A 17,036-nucleotide genomic window follows, 5' to 3' on the forward strand; every position below is an offset into this window, starting at 1 on the left:
TTGTCTTTACTCTGCAACACTGTATTTCCTTATAACGTGGTATTCTTACATATTCTTTCGAGAGAAAACTCTCCTGTGCGTTCTCTTTTGAGGCTACACGCTTAGACATACACGCAGCACCAAAGCTTTCCGAGTTACAACGTGTTGTTTAGGAAAAACAAGATAATTTCCACGATGCGGGATTTCCATAAAACGTGGTTTTCTGACAAATTTTGACGAAAGAAAATTCTCCTGTGAGTTCTCTTTTGAGGCTACACGTTTAGACGTACATGCCACACCAAATCTTTTCGAGTTACATCGTGTTGTTTAGGAGATACAAGCTAATTTTGTACGATGCGTTATTACTTCTCGTAAAGTGTTTCCAATACCTACGTATTTGTCTTTACTCTGCAACACTGTATTTCCTTATAACGTGGTATTCTTATATATTCTTTCGAGAGAAATCTCTCCTGTGCATTCTCTTTTGAGGCCACACGTTTAGACATACACGAAACACCAAAGCTTTTCGAGTTACGAAGTGTTGTGCAGGAAAAACAAGATAATTTCGCACAATGCGGGATTTCCTTAATACGTGGATTCTGACAAATTTTGAAGAAAGAAAATTCTCCTGTGTATTCTCTTTTGAGGCTACATATTTAGACGTACACGCCACACCAAATCTTTTCGAATTACAACGTATTGTTTAGGAGATACAAGCTAATTTTGTACAATGCGTTAATTCTTCTCGTAAAGTGTTTCCAATACGTACATATTTGTCTTTACTCTGCAACACTGTATTTCTTAAAACGTGGTTTTCTTACATATTCTTTCAAGAGAAAACTATCCTGTGCATTCCCTTTTGAGGCTACACACTTAGACATACAGGCAACAACAAAGCTTTTCGAGTTACAACGTGTTGTTTATGAAAAACAAGATAATTTCGCACGATGCGGGATTTCCTTAAAACGTGGTTTTCTGACTAATTTTGACGAAAGAAAATTCTCCTGTGGGTTCCCTTTTGAGGCTTCACATTTAGACGTGCACGCCACACCAAATCCTTTCGAGTTACCACGTGTTGTTTAGAAGATAAAAGCTAATTTTGTACACTGCGTTATTTCTTCTCATAAAGTGTTTCCAATACGTACGTATTTGTCTTTACTCTGCAACACTGTATTTCCTTATAACGTGGTATTCTTACATATTCTGTCGAGAGAAAACTATCCTGTGCGTTCCCTTTTGAGGCTACACACTTAGACATACAGGCAACACCAAAACTTTTCGAGTTACAACGTGTTGTTTATGAAAAACAAGATAATTTCGCACGATGCGGGATTTCCGTAAAAAGTGGTGTTCTGACAAATTTTGACGAAAGAAAATTCTCCTGTTGGTTCTCTTTTGAGGCTACACGTTTAGACGTTCACGCCACACCAAATCTTTTCGAGTTACCACGTGTTGTTTAGGAGATACAAGCTAATTTTTTACGATGCGTTATTTCTTCTCGTAAAGTGTTTCCAATAAGTACGTATTTGTCTTTACTCTGCAACACTGTATTTCCTTATAACGTTGTATTCTTACATGTTCTTTCGAGAGAAAAATCTCCTGTGCCTTCTCTTAAGTGGCTACACGCATAGACATACATGCAGCACCAAAGCTTTTCGAGTTACAACGTGTTGTTTAGGAAAAACAAGATAATTTTGCACGATGCGGGATTTCCTTAAAACGTGGTTTTCTGACAAATTTTGACGAAAGAAAGTTCTCCTGTGGGTTCTCTTTTGAGGCTACACGTTTAGACGTATGAGCCACACCAAATCTTTTCGAGTTACAACGTGTTGTTTACGAGATACAAGCAAATTTTTTACGATGCGTTATTTCTTCTCCTAAAGTGTTTCCAATATGTACTTATTTGTCTTTACTCTGCAACACTGTATTTCCTTATAACGTGGTATTCTTACATATTCTTTCCAGAGAAAACTCTCCTGTGCGATCTCTTTTGAGGCTACACGCTTAGACAAACACTCAACACCAAAGCTTTTCGAGTTACACCGTGTTGTTTAGGAAAAACAAGATAATTTTGCACGATGCGAGATTTCCTTAAAACGTGTTTTCTGACAAATTTTGATGAAAGAAAATTCTCCTGTGAGTTCTCTTTTGAGGGTACATGTTTAGACGTACATGTCACACCAAATCTTTTCGAGTTACAACGTGTTGTTTAGGAGATACAAGCTAATTTTTTATGATGCGTTATTTCTTCTCATAAATTGTGTCCAATACTTACTTATTTGTCTTTACTCTGCAACACTGTATTTCCTTATAACGCGGTATTCTTACATAATCTTTCGAGAGAAAACTCTCCTGTGCGTTCTCTTTTGAGGCTACACGCTTAGACATACACGCAGCACCAAAGCTTTTAGAGTTACAACGTGTTGTTTAGGAAAAACAAGATAATTTCCACGATGCGGGATTTCCATAAAACGTGGTTTTCTGACAAATTTTGACGAAAGAAAATACTCCTGTAAGTTCACTTTTGTGGCTACACGTTTAGACGTACACGCCACACCAAATCTTTTCGAGTTACATCGTGTTGTTTAGGAGATACAAGCTAATTTTTTATGATGCGTTATTTCTTCTCGTAAAGTGTTTCCAATACATATGTATTTGTCTTTACTCTGCAACACTGTATTTCCTTATAACGTGGTATTCTTATATATTCTTTCGAGAGAAAACTCTCCTGTGCGTTATCTTTTGAGGCCACACGTTTAGACATACATGCAACACCAAAGCTTTCGAGTTACAATGTGTTGTTTAGGAAAAACAAGATAATTTCGCACAATGCGGGATTTCCTTAAAACGTGGTTTTCTGACAAATTTTGACGAAAGAAAATTCTCCTGTGGGTTCTCTTTTGAGGCTACACGTTTCAACTTTCATGTCACACCAAATCCTTCAAGTTACAACGTGTTGTTTAGGAAATACAAGCTAATTTTGTACGATGTATTATTCCTTCTCGTAAAGTGTTTCCAATAAGTAAGTATTTGTCTTTACTCTGCAACACTGTATTTCCTTATAACGTGGTATTCTTACATATTCTTTCGAGAGAATACTCTACTGTGCATTCTCTTTTGAGGCTACATGCTTAGACATACACGCAACACCAAAGCTTTTCGAGTTACAACGTGTTGTTTAGGAAAAACAAGATAATTTCGCATGATGCAGGACTTCCTTAAAACGTGGTTTTCTGAAAAAATTTTGACCAAAGTAAATTTTCCTGTGGGTTCTCTTTTGAGGCTACACATTTAGATGTAAACACAACACCAAATATTTTCGAGTTACAACGTGTTGTTTACACCAAAGCTTTTCGAGTTACAACGTGTTGTTTAGGAAAAACAAGATAATTTCGCACGATGCGGGATTTCCTTAAAACGTGGTTTTCCGACATATTTTGACGAAAGAAAATTCTCCTGTGGGTTCTCTTTTGAGGCTACACGTTTCAAAGTACACGCCACACAAAATCTTTTCGCATTACACCGTGTTGTTTAGGAAATACAAGCTAATTTTGTATGATGTATTATTCCTTCTCGTAAAGTGTTTCCAATATGTATGTATCTGTCTTTACTGTGCAACACTGTATGTCCTTATAACGTGGTATTCTTACATATTCTTTCAAGAGAATACTCTCCTCTGCGTTCTCTTTTGAGGCTACACCCTTAGACATACATGCAAAACCAAAGCTTTTCGAGTTACAACGTGTTGTTTAGGAAAAACAAGATAATTTCGCACGATGCGGGATTTCCAGAAAACGTGGTTTTCTGAAAAAATTTTGACCAACGAAAATTCTCCTGTGGGTTCTCTTTTGAGGCTACACCTTTAGATAAACACCACACCAAATCCTTTTGAGTTACAACGTGTTGTTTAGGAGATACAAGCTAATTTTTTACCATGTGTTATTTCTTCTCGTAAAGTGTTTCCAATACGTACATATTTGTCTTTACTCTGCAACACTGTTTTTCCATATAACGTGGAATAACAAATAGTAAAAAATTAGCTTGTATCTCCTAAACAACACGTTATAACTCGAAAGGATTTGGTGTGGCTTGTACGTCTAAACGTGTACCCTCAAAAGAGAACCCACGTTTTAAGGAAATCCCGCATCGTGCGCAATTATCTTCTTTTTCCTAAACAACACGTTTTAACTCGAAAAGCTTTGGTGTTGCGTGTATGTCTAAGCGTGTAGCCTCAAAAGAGAACGCACAGGAGAGTTTTCTCTCGAAAGAGTATGTAAGAATACCACTTTATAAGGAAATACAGTGTCGCAGAGTAAAGGCAAGTACATACGTATTGGAAACACTTTACGAGAAGAAATAACGCAACGTACAAAATTAGCTTGTATCTCCTAAACAACACGTTGTAACTCGAAAAGATTTGGTGTGGCCTGTACGTCTAAACGTGTAGCCTCAAAAGAGAACCCACAGGAGAATTTTCTTTCGTCAAAATTTTTCAGAAAACCACGTTTTAAGGAAATCCCGCTTTAAGGAAATCCTAAACAACACGTTGTAACTCGAAAAACTTTGGTGTTGCTTGTATGTTTAAGCATGTAGCCTCAAAAGAGAACGCACAGGAGAGTTTTTTCTCGATAGAATTTGTAAGGATACCACGTTATAAGGAAATACAGTGTTGCAGAATAAAGACAAATACGTATGTATTGGAAACCCATAAATCCCGCATCATGCGAAATTATCTTGTTCTTCCTAAACAACACGTTGTAACTCGAAAAGCGTTGGTGTTGCGTATATGTCTAAGCGTGTAGCCTCAAATGAGAACGCACAGGAGAGTTTTCTCTTGAAAGAATATGTAAGAATACCACGTTGTAGAATAAAGACATATACTTACTTATTGGAAAAACTTTAGGAGAAGAAATAACGCATCGTACAAAATTAGTTTGTATCTCCTAAACAACACGTTGTAACTTAAAAAGATTTCGTGTGGCCTGTACGTCTAAACGTGTAGCCTCAAAAGAGAACCCATAGAGGAATTTTCCTTGGTCACAATTTGTCAGAAAACCACTTATTAAGGAAATCCCGCATCGTGCGTAATTATCTAGTTTTTCCTAAACAACACGTTGTAACTCGAAAAGCTTTGGTGTTGCGTGTATGTCTAAGTGCGTAGCCTCAAAGGGGAATGCCCAGGAGAGTTTTTTCTAGAAAGAATATGTAAGAATACCACGTTATAAGGAAATACATTGTTGCAGAGTATAGACGAATAAATACTTATTGGAAACACTTTACGAGAAGAAATAAAGCATCATGCAAAATTAGCTTGTATCTCCTAAACAACACGTTGTAACTGGAAAAGATTTGGTGTGGTGTGTACGTCTAAACGTGTAGACTCAAAAGAGAATCCACAGGAGAGTTTTCTTTGGTCAAAATTTGTCAAAAACCACGTTTTACGGAAATCCCGCATCGTGCGAAAATATCTTGTTTTTCCTAAACAACACATTGTAACTCGAAAAGCTTTGGTCTTGCGTGTATTTCTAAGCGTGTAGCCTCAAAAGAGAACGCACAGGAGAGTTTTCTCCCGAAAGAATATGTAAGAATACCACGTTATAAGGAAATATAGTGTTGCAGAGTAAAGACAAATACATACTTATTGGAAAAACTTAAACTTTATGAGAAGAAATAACACATAGTAAAAAATTAATTTGTATCTCCTAAACAACACGTTATAACTCGAAAGGATTTGGTGTGGCGTGTATGTCTAAACGTGTACCCTCAAAAGAGAATCCACAGGAGAATTTTCTTCAAAATTTGTCAGAAAACCACATTTTAAGGAAATCCCGCATCATGCGAAATTATCTTGTTTTTCCTAAACAACACGTTGTAACTCGAAATGCTTTGGTGTTGCGTGTATGTCTAGGCGTGTATGTCTAGGCGTGTAGCCTCCAAAGAGAACGCACAGGAGAGTTTACTGTCGAAAGAATATGTAAGAATACCACGTAATAAGGAAATACAGTGTTGCAGAGTAAAGGCAAATACATACGTATTGGAAACACTTAAACTTTACGAGAAGAAATAAGGCATCATAAAAAAAAATAGCTTGTATCTCCTAAACAACACGTTGTAACTCAAAAAGATTTGGTGTGGTGTGTACGTCTAAACGTGTAGCCTTAATAGAGAACCCACAGGAGAATTTTCTTTCATCAAAATTTGTCAGAAAACCACGTTTTAAGGAAATCCCGCATCGTGGGAAATTATCTTGTTCTTCCTAAACAACACATTGTAACTCGAAAAGCTTTGGTGTTGCGTGTATGTCTAAGCGTGTAGCCTCAAATGAGAACGCACAGGAGAGTTTTCTCTCGAAAGAATATGTAAGAATACCACGTTATAAGGAAATACAGTGTTGCAGAGTAAAGACATATTTTTACTTATTAGAAAAAATTTCCGAGAAGAAATAACCTATCGTACAAAATTAGCTTGTATCTCCTAAACAACACGTTGTACCTTAAAAAGATTAGGTGTGGCCTGTACGTCTAAACGTGTAGCCTCAAAAGAGAACCCATAGGAGAATTTTCTTTCATCAAAATTTTTCAGAAAACCACGTTTTAAGGAAATCCCGCATCGTGCGTAATTATCTTGTTTTTCCTAATCAACACGTTGTAACGCGAAAAGCTTTGGTGTTGCCTGTATGTCTAAGCGTGTAGCCTCAAAGGGGAACACACAGGAGAGTTTTCTCTCGAAAGAATATGTAAGAATACCACGTTATAAGGAAATACAGTGTTGCAGACTAAAGGCAAAAATGTACGTATTGGAAACACGTTACGAGAAGAAATAACGCATCGTAGAAAATTAGCTTGTATCTCCTAAACAACACGTTGTAACCCGAAAGGATTTGGTGTGGCGTGTACGTCTAAACGTGTAGCCTCAAAAGAGAACACACAGGACAATTTTCTTTCGTCAAAAATTTTCAGAAATCCACGTTTTAAGGAAATCCCGCATCGTGCGAAATTATGTTGTTTTTCCTAAACAACACATTGTAACTCGAAAAGCTTTGGTGTTCCGTGTATGTCTAAGCGTGTAGCCTCAAAAGAGAACACACAGGAGAGTTTTCTCTCGAAAGAATATGTAAGAATACCACGTTATAAGGGAATACAGTGTTGCAGAGTAAAGACAAATATGTATGTATTGGAAACCCATAAACTTTACGAGATAAAATAAAGCATCGTAAAAAATTAGCTTGTATCTCCTAAACAACACGTTGTAACTCGAAAAGATTTGGTGTGGTGTGTACGTCTAAACGTGTAGCCTCAAAAGAGAACACATAGGACAATTTTCTTTCATCAAATTTTGTCAGAAAACCACGTTTTAAGGAAATCACGCATCGTGAGAAATTATCTAGTTCTTCCTAAACAACACGTTTAACTCGAAAAGCTTTGGTGTTGGGTGTACGTCTAAGCATGTAGCCCCAAAAGAGAAGGCAGAGGAGAGATTTTTCTCGAAAGAATATGTAAGAATGACACGTTATAAGGAAATACAGTGTTGCAGAGTAAAGACAAATACTTATTTATTGGAAAAACTTTACAAGAAGAAATAACGCATCGTACAAAATTAGCTTGTATCGCCTAAACAACACGTTGTAACTTAAAAAAGATTTGGACTGGCCTGTACGTCTAAACGTGTAGTCTCAAAAGAGAACCCATAGGAGAATTTTCTTTGGTCAAAATATGTCAGAAAACCACGTATTAAGGAAATCCCTCATTGTGCGAAATTATCTGGTTTTTCCTAAATAACACGTTGTAACGCGAAAAGCTTTGGTGTTGCGTGTATGTCTAAGCGTGTAGCCTCAAAAAAGGATGCACAGGAGAGTTTTTTCTCGAAAGAATATGTAAGAATACCACGTTATAAGGAAATACAGTGTTGCAGACTAAAGCCAAATACGTACGTATTGGAAACACTTTACTAGAAGAAATAACGCATCGTTCAAAATTAGCTTGTATCTCCTAAACAACACGTTGTAACTCGAAAAGATTTGGTGTGGCGTGTACGTCTAAACGTGTAGCCTCCAAAGAGAACCCACAGGAGAATTTTCTTTCGTCAAAATTTTTCAGAAACCACGTTTTAAGTGAATCCCGCATCGTGCGAAATTATCTTGTTTTTCCTAAACAACACATTGTAACTCGAAAGCTTTGGTGTTGCATGTATGTCTAAGCGTGTAGCCTCAAAAGAGAATGCACAGGAGAGTTTTTTCTCGATAGAATTTGTAAGGATACCACGTTATAAGGAAATACAGTGTTGCAGAATAAAGACAAATACGTATGTATTGGAAACCCATAAACTTTACGAGATGAAATAAATCATCGTACAAAATGAGCTTGTATCTCCTACACAACACGTTGTAACTCGAAAAGATTTGTTGTGGCGTGTACGTCTAAACATGTAGCCTCAAAAGAGAACCCACAGGAGAATTTTCTTTCATCAAAATTTGTCAGAAATCCACGTTTTGAGGAAATCCCACATTGTGCGCAATTATCTTGTTTTTCATAAACAAAACATTGTAACTCTAAAAGCTTTGGTGTTGGGTGTATGTGCAAGTGTGTGGCCTCAAAAGAGAATGCACAGGAGAGTTTTCTCTCGAAAGAATATGTAAGAATACCACGTTATAAGGAAATACATTGCTGCAGAGTAGAGGCAAATACATACGTATTGGAAACATATTATGAGAAGAAATAATGCATGGTACAAAATTAGCTTGTATCTCCTAAACAACACGTGGTAACTCAAAAAGATTTGGTGTGGCGTGTACGTCTAAATGTGTAGCCTCAAAAGAGAACCCACAGGAGAATTTCTTACGTCAAAATTTGTCAGAAAACCACATTTTAAGGAAATCCCGCATCGTGCGAAATTATCTTGTTTTTCCTAATCAACACGTTGTAACTCGAAGAGCTTTGGTTTTGTGTGTATGTCTAAGCGTGTAGCCTCCAAAGAGAACACACAGGATAGTTTTCTCTCGAAAGAATATGTAAGATACCATGTTATATGGAAATACAGTTTTGCAGAGTAAAGACAAATACTTATTTATTGGAAAAACTTTACGAGAAGAAATAACGTATCATAAAAAATTAGCTTGTATCTCCAAAACAACACGTTGTAACTCAAAAAGATTTGGTTTGGCATGTACGTCTAAACGTGTAGCCTCAAAAGAGAACCCACAGGAGAATTTTCTTTCGCCAAATTTGTCAGAAAACCTTGTTTTATGGAAATCCCGCATCATGTTAAATTATCTTGTTTTTCCTAAACAACACGTTGTACCTCGAAAAGCTTTGGTGTTGTGTGAATGTCTAAGCGTGTAGCCTCAAAAGAGAATGCACAGAAGAGTTTTCTCTCGAAAGAACATGTAAGAATACCACATTATAAGGAAATACAGTTTTGCAGAGTAAAGACAAATACGTATGTATTTGAAACACTTTATGAGAAGAAATAACGCATCGTAAAAAATTAGTTTGTATCTCCTAAACAACACGTTGTAACTCGAAAAGATTTGGTGTGGCATGTACGTCTAAATGTGTAGCCTCAAAAGAACACCCACAGGAGAATTTTCTTTCGTCAAAATTTGTCAGAAAACCACTTATTAAGGAAATCCCGCATCGTGCGAAACTATCTTGTTTTTCCTAAACAACACATTGTAACTCGAAAATCTTTGGTGTTGCGTGTATGCCTAAGCATGTAGCCTCAAAAGAGAAAGCACCGGAGAGCTTTCTCTCGAACGAGTATGTAAGAATACCACGTTATAAGGAAATACATTGTGACAAATTAAAAATAAATTAGTTCCTTTTGGAAACACTTAAACTTTACAAGAAGATATAAAGCATCGTAAAAAATTAGCTTGTATCTCCTAAACAACACGTTGTAACTCGAAAACATTTGGTGTGGCGTGTACGTCTAAACGTTTAGCCTCAAATGAAAACCCACAGGAGAATTTTCTTTCCTCAAAATTTGTCAGAAAACCACGTTTTAAGGAATTCCCGCATCGTGCGAAATTATCTTGTTTCTCCTAAACAACACGTTCTAACTCGAAATGCTTTGGTGTTGCGTGTATGTCTAAGCGTGTAGCCTCAAAAGAGAATGCACAGGAGAGTTTTCTCTCGAAAGAATATGTACGAATACCATGTTATAAGGAAATACAGTGTTGTAGAGTAAAGACAAATATGTAAGTATTGGAAACACTTTAGGAGAAGAAATAATGCATCGTACAAAATTAGCTTGTATCTCCTAAACAACACGTTGTAACTCGAAAAGATTTGGTGTGGCGTGTACGTCTAAACATGTAGCCTCAAAAGAGAACCCACAGGAGAATTTTCTTTCGTCAAAATTTGTCAGAAAACCACGTTTTAAGGAAATCCCGCATTGTGCGCAATTATCTTGTTTTTCATAAACAAAACATTGTAACTCGAAAAGCTTTGGTGTTGGGTGTATGTGTAAGCGTGTAGCCTCAAAAGAGAATGCACAGGAGAGCTTTCTCTCGAAAGAATATGTAAGAATACCACGTTATAAGGTAATATATTGCTGCAGAGTAAAGACAAATACATACGTATTGGAAACATATTATGAGAAATAATAACGCATGGTACAAAATTAGCTTGTATCTCCTAAACAACACGTGGTAAGTCAAAAAGATTTGGTGTGGCGTGTACGTCTAAATGTGTAGCCTCAAATGAGAACCCACAGGAGAATTTTCTTACGTCAAAATTTGTCAGAAAACCACATTTTAAGGAAATCCCGCATCTTGAGAAATTATCCTGTTTTTCCTAATCAACACGTTGTAACTCGAAAAGCTTTGTTGTTGCATGTATGTCTAAGCGTGTAGCCTCCAAAGAGAACGCACAGGGTAGTTTTCTCTCGAAAGAATATGTAGGAATACCACGATATAAGGAAATACAGTGTTGCAGAGTATAGACAAATATGTACTTATTGGAAACACTTTACGAGAAGAAATAACGCATCATGCAAAATTAGCTTGTATCTCCTAAACAACACGTTGTAACTCGAAAAGATTTGGTGTGGCATGTACGTCTAAATGTGTAGCCTCAAAAGAATACCCACAGGAGAATTTTCTTTCGTCAAAATTTGTCAGAAAACCACTTATTAAGGAAATCCCGCATCGTGCGAAACTATCTTGTTTTTCCTAAACAACACATTGTAACTCGAAAATCTTTGGTGTTGCGTGTATGTCTAAGCATGTAGCCTCAAAAGAGAAAGCAACGGAGAGCTTTCTCTCGAACGAGTATGTAAGAATACCACGTTATAAGGAAATACATTGTGACAAATTAAAAATAAATTAGTTCCTTTTGGAAACACTTAAACTTTACAAGAAGATATAAAGCATCGTAAAAAATTAGCTTGTATCTCCTAAACAACACGTTGTAACTCGAAAACATTTGGTGTGGCGTGTACGTCTAAACGTTTAGCCTCAAATGAAAACCCACAGGAGAATTTTCTTTCCTCAAAATTTGTCAGAAAACCACGTTTTAAGGAATTCCCGCATCGTGCGAAATTATCTTGTTTCTCCTAAACAACACGTTCTAACTCGAAATGCTTTGGTGTTGCGTGTATGTCTAAGCGTGTAGCCTCAAAAGAGAATGCACAGGAGAGTTTTCTCTCGAAAGAATATGTACGAATACCATGTTATAAGGAAATACAGTGTTGTAGAGTAAAGACAAATATGTAAGTATTGGAAACACTTTAGGAGAAGAAATAATGCATCGTACAAAATTAGCTTGTATCTCCTAAACAACACGTTGTAACTCGAAAAGATTTGGTGTGGCGTGTACGTCTAAACATGTAGCCTCAAAAGGGAACCCACAGGAGAATTTTCTTTCGTCAAAATTTGTCAGAAAACCACGTTTTAAGGAAATCCCGCATTGTGCGCAATTATCTTGTTTTTCATAAACAAAACATTGTAACTCGAAAAGCTTTGGTGTTGGGTGTATGTGTAAGCGTGTAGCCTCAAAAGAGAATGCACAGGAGAGCTTTCTCTCGAAAGAATATGTAAGAATACCACGTTATAAGGTAATATATTGCTGCAGAGTAAAGACAAATACATACGTATTGGAAACATATTATGAGAAATAATAACGCATGGTACAAAATTAGCTTGTATCTCCTAAACAACACGTGGTAAGTCAAAAAGATTTGGTGTGGCGTGTACGTCTAAATGTGTAGCCTCAAATGAGAACCCACAGGAGAATTTTCTTACGTCAAAATTTGTCAGAAAACCACATTTTAAGGAAATCCCGCATCGTGAGAAATTATCCTGTTTTTCCTAATCAACACGTTGTAACTCGAAAAGCTTTGTTGTTGCATGTATGTCTAAGCGTGTAGCCTCCAAAGAGAACGCACAGGGTAGTTTTCTCTCGAAAGAATATGTAGGAATACCACGATATAAGGAAATACAGTGTTGCAGAGTATAGACAAATATGTACTTATTGGAAACACTTTACGAGAAGAAATAACGCATCATGCAAAATTAGCTTGTATCTCCTAAACAACACGTTGTATCTCGAAAAGATTTGGTGTGGCGTGTACGTCTAAACGTGTAGCCTCAAAAGAGAACCCACAGGACAATTTTCTTTCGTCAAAATTTGTCAGAAAACCACGTTTTAAGGAAATCCCGCATCGTGAGAAATTATCTTGTTCTTCCTAAACAACACGTTGTAACTCGAAAAGCTTTGCTGTTGCGTGTATGTCTAAGCGTGTAGCCTCAAATGAGAATGCACAGGAGAGTTTTCTCTCAAAAATATGTAAGAATACTACGTTATAAGGAAATACAGTTTTGCAGAGTAAAGACAAATACTTATTTATTGGAAAAACTTTAGGAGAAGAAATAACGCATCGTACAAAATTAGCTTGTATTTCCTAAACAACACGTTGTAACTTAAAAAGATTTGGTGTGGCCTGTACATCTAAACGTGTAGTCTCAAAAGAGAACCCATAGGAGAATTTTCGTTGGTCAAAATTTGTCAGAAAACCACGTATTAAGGAAATCCTTCATCGTGCGAAATTATCTTGTTTTTTCCTAAACAACATGTTGTAACGCGAAAAGCTTTGGTGTTGCCTGTATATCTAAGCGTGTAGCCTCAAAAAAGAACGCACAGGAGAGTTTTCTCTTGAAAGGATATGTAAGAATACCACGTTATAAGGAAATACATTGTTGCAGAGTAAAGACAAATATGTATGTATTGGAAACCCATAAAATTTAAGAGATGAAAAAAAGCATCGTAAAAAATTAGCTTGTATCTCCTAAACAACACCTTGTAACTCGAAAGGATTTGGTGTGGCGTGTACGTCTAAACGTGTAGCCTCAAAAGAGAACCCACAGGAGAATTTTCTTTCATCAAAATTTTTCAGAAAACCACATTTTAAGGAAATCCCGCTTCGTGAGAAATTATCTAGTTGTTCCTAAACAACACGTTTTAACTTGAAAAGCTTTGGTGTTTGGTGTATCTGTAAGCATGTAGCCCCAAAAGAGAACGCACAGGAGAGTTTTCTCTCGAAAGAATATGTAAGAATACCACGTTATAAGGAAATACAGTGTGGCAGAGTAAAGACAAATACATATGTAATGGAAGCACTTTATGAGAGAAATAACGCATCATACAAAATTAGCTTGTATGTCCTAAACAACACGTTGTAACTCGAAAAGATTTGGTGTGGCGTGTACGTCTAAAAGTGTAGCCTCCAAAGAGAACCCACAGGAGAGTTTTCTTTTGTCAAAATTTGTCAGAAAACCACGTTTTAAGGAAATCCCGCATCATGCGAAATTATCTTGTTGTTCCTAAACAACACGTTGAAACTAGAAAATCTTTGGTGTTGCTTGTATGCCTAAGCGTGTAGCCTCAAAAGAGAATGCACAGGAGAGTTTTCTCTTGAAAGAATATGTAAGAATACCACGTTATAAGGAAATATATTGCTGCAGAGTAAAGACAAATACGTACGTATTGGAAACACATTATGAGAAGAAATAACGCATGGTACAAAGTTAGCTTGTATCTCCGAAACAACACGTGTAAACTCAAAAAGATTTGGTGTGGCGTGTACATCTAAACGTGTAGCCTCAAAAGAGAACCCACAGGAGAATTTTCTTACATCAAAATTTGTCAGAAAACCACGTTTTAAGGAAATCCCGCATCGTGCGAAATTATCTTGTTTTTCCTAATCAACACACATTGTAGCTCGAAAAGCTTTGGTGTTGCGTGAATGTCTAAGCGTGTAGCCTCCAAAGAGAACGCACAGGAGAGTTTTCTCTCGAAAGAATATGTAAGAATACCACGTTATAAGGAAATACAGTGTTGCAGAGTAGAGGCAAATATATACATATTGGAAACACTTAAACTTTATGAGAAGAAATAATTCATCGTTAAAAAATTAGCTCGTATCTTCTAAACAACAAGTTATAACTCAAAAAGTTTTGGTGTGGCGTGTACCTCTAAACGTGTAGCCTCAAAAGAGAACGCACAGGAGAGTTTTCTCCCGAAAGAATATGTAGGAATACTACGTTATAAGGAAATACAGTGTTGTAGAGTAAAGACAAATACATTCTTATTGGAAACACTTAAACTTTACGAGAAGAAATAACACATAGTACAAAATTAGCTTGTATATCCTAAACAACACGTTAGAACTCGAAAGGATTTGGTGTGGCGTGTACGTCTAAACGTGAAGCCTCAAAACAGAACCCACAGGAGAATTTTCTTTCGTCAAAATTTGTCAGAAAACCACGTTTTAAGGAAATCCCGCATCATGCGAAATTATCTTGTTTTTCCTAAACAACACGTTGTAACTCGAAAAGCTTTGGTGTTGCGTGAATGTCTAAGTGTGTAGCCTCCAAAGAGAATGCACAGGAGAGTTTTCTCTCGAAAGAATATGTAAGAATACCACGTTATAAGGAAATACAGTCTTGCAGAATAGAGGCAAATATATACGTATGGGAAACACTTAAACTTTACGAGAAGAAATAATTCATCGTTAAAAAATTAGCTTGTATCTCCTAAACAACAAGTTGTAACTCAAAAAGATTTGGTGTGGCGTGTACGTCTAAATGTTTAGCCTCAAAAGAGAACCCACAGGAGAATTTTCTTTCGTCAAAATTCGTCAGAAAACCACGTTTTAAGGAGATCCAGCATCGTGAGAAATTATCTTGTTCTTCCTAAACAACACGTTGTAACTCGAAAAGCTTTGGTGTTGCGTGTATGTCTCAGCGTGTAGCCTCAAATGAGAATGCACAGGAGAGTTTTCTCTCGAAAAAATATGTAAGAATACCACCTTATAAGGAAATACAGTGTTGCAGAATAAAGACAAATACTTACTTATTGGAAAAACTTTATGAGAAGAAATAACGCATCGTACCAAATTAGCCTGTATCTCCTAAACAACACGTTGAAACTAAAAAGATTTGGTGTGACCTGTACGTCTAAACGTGTAGTCTCAAAAGAGAACCAATAGGAGAAATTTCTTTTGTCAAAATTTGTCAGAAAACCACGTATTAAGGAAATCCCTCATCGTGCGAAATTATCTTGTTTTTCCTAAACAACACGTTGTAATGCGAAAAACTTTGGTGTTGCGTGTATGTCTAAGCGTGTAGCCTCAAAAGAGGACGCACAGGAGAGTTTTCTCTCGAAAGAATATGTAAGAATACCATGTTATAAGGAAATACAGTGTTGCAGACTAAAGGCAAATACGTACGTATTGGAAACACTTTACGAGAAGAAATAACGCATCGTACAAAATTAGCTTGATCTCCTAAACAACACATTGTAACTCGAAAAGTTTTGGTGTGGCGTATACGTCTAAACGTGTAGCCTCAAAAGAGAACCCACAGGAGAATTTTTGTTTGTTAAAATTTGTCAGAAATCCATGTTTTAAGGAAATCACTCATCGTGCGAAAATATCTTGTTTTTCCTAAACAACACGTTGTAACTCGAAAAGCTTTGATGTTGCATGTATGTCTAAGCGTGTAGCCTCAAAAGAGAACGCACAGGAGAGTTTTTTCTCGAAAGAACATGTAAGAATACCACATTATAAGGAAATACAGTTTTGCAGAAAAGACAAATACATATGTATTTGAAACACTCTATGAGAAGAAATATCGCATCGTAAAAGATTAGTTTGTATCTCCTAAAGAACACGTTGTAACTCGAAAAGATTTGGTGTGGCATGTACGTCTAAACGTGTAGCCTTAAAAGAGAACCCACAGGAGAATTTTCTTTCTTCAAAATTTGTCAGTAAACCACTTATTAAGGAAATCCCGCATCATGCGAAACTATCTTGTTTTTCATAAACAACACATTGTAACTCGAAAATCTTTGGTGTTGCTTGTATGTCTAAGCATGTAGCCTCAAAAGAAAACGCACAGGAGAGATTTCTCTCGAACGAGTATGTAAGAATACCACGTTATCAGGAAATACATTGTGGCAAATTAAAGATAACTACGTTCCTTTTGGAAACACTTAAACTTTACAAGAAGATAAAAGCATCGTAAAAAATTAGCTTGTATCTCCTAAAGAACACGTTGTAACTCGAAAACATTTGGTGTGGCGTGTACGTCTAAACATTTAGCCTCAAATGAAAACCCACAGGAGAATTTTCTTTCCTCAAAATTTGTCAGAAAACCACGTTTTAAGGAATTCCCGCATCATGAGAAATTATCTTGTTTTTCCTAAACAACACGTTCTAACTCGAAATGCTTTGGTGTTGCGTGTATGTCTAAGCGTGTAGCCTCAAAAGAGAATGCACAGGAGAGTTTTCTCTCGAAAGAATATGTACGAATACCATGTTATAAGGAAATACAGTGTTGTAGAGTAAAGACAAATACGTACATATTGAAAACACTTTAGGAGAAGAAATAACGCATCGTATAAAATTAGCTTGTATCTCCTAAACAACACGTTGTAACTCGAAAAGATTTGGTGTGGCGTGTAGGTCTAAACATGTAGCCTCAAAAGAGAACCCACAGGAGAATTTTCTTTCGTCCAAATTTGTCAGAAAACCACGTTTTAAGGAAATCCTGCATCCTG

The sequence above is a fragment of the Apodemus sylvaticus genome, chromosome 10 (assembly GCF_947179515.1).
Source record: "Apodemus sylvaticus chromosome 10, mApoSyl1.1, whole genome shotgun sequence".
In the NCBI taxonomy this organism is placed as follows: domain Eukaryota; kingdom Metazoa; phylum Chordata; class Mammalia; order Rodentia; family Muridae; genus Apodemus; species Apodemus sylvaticus.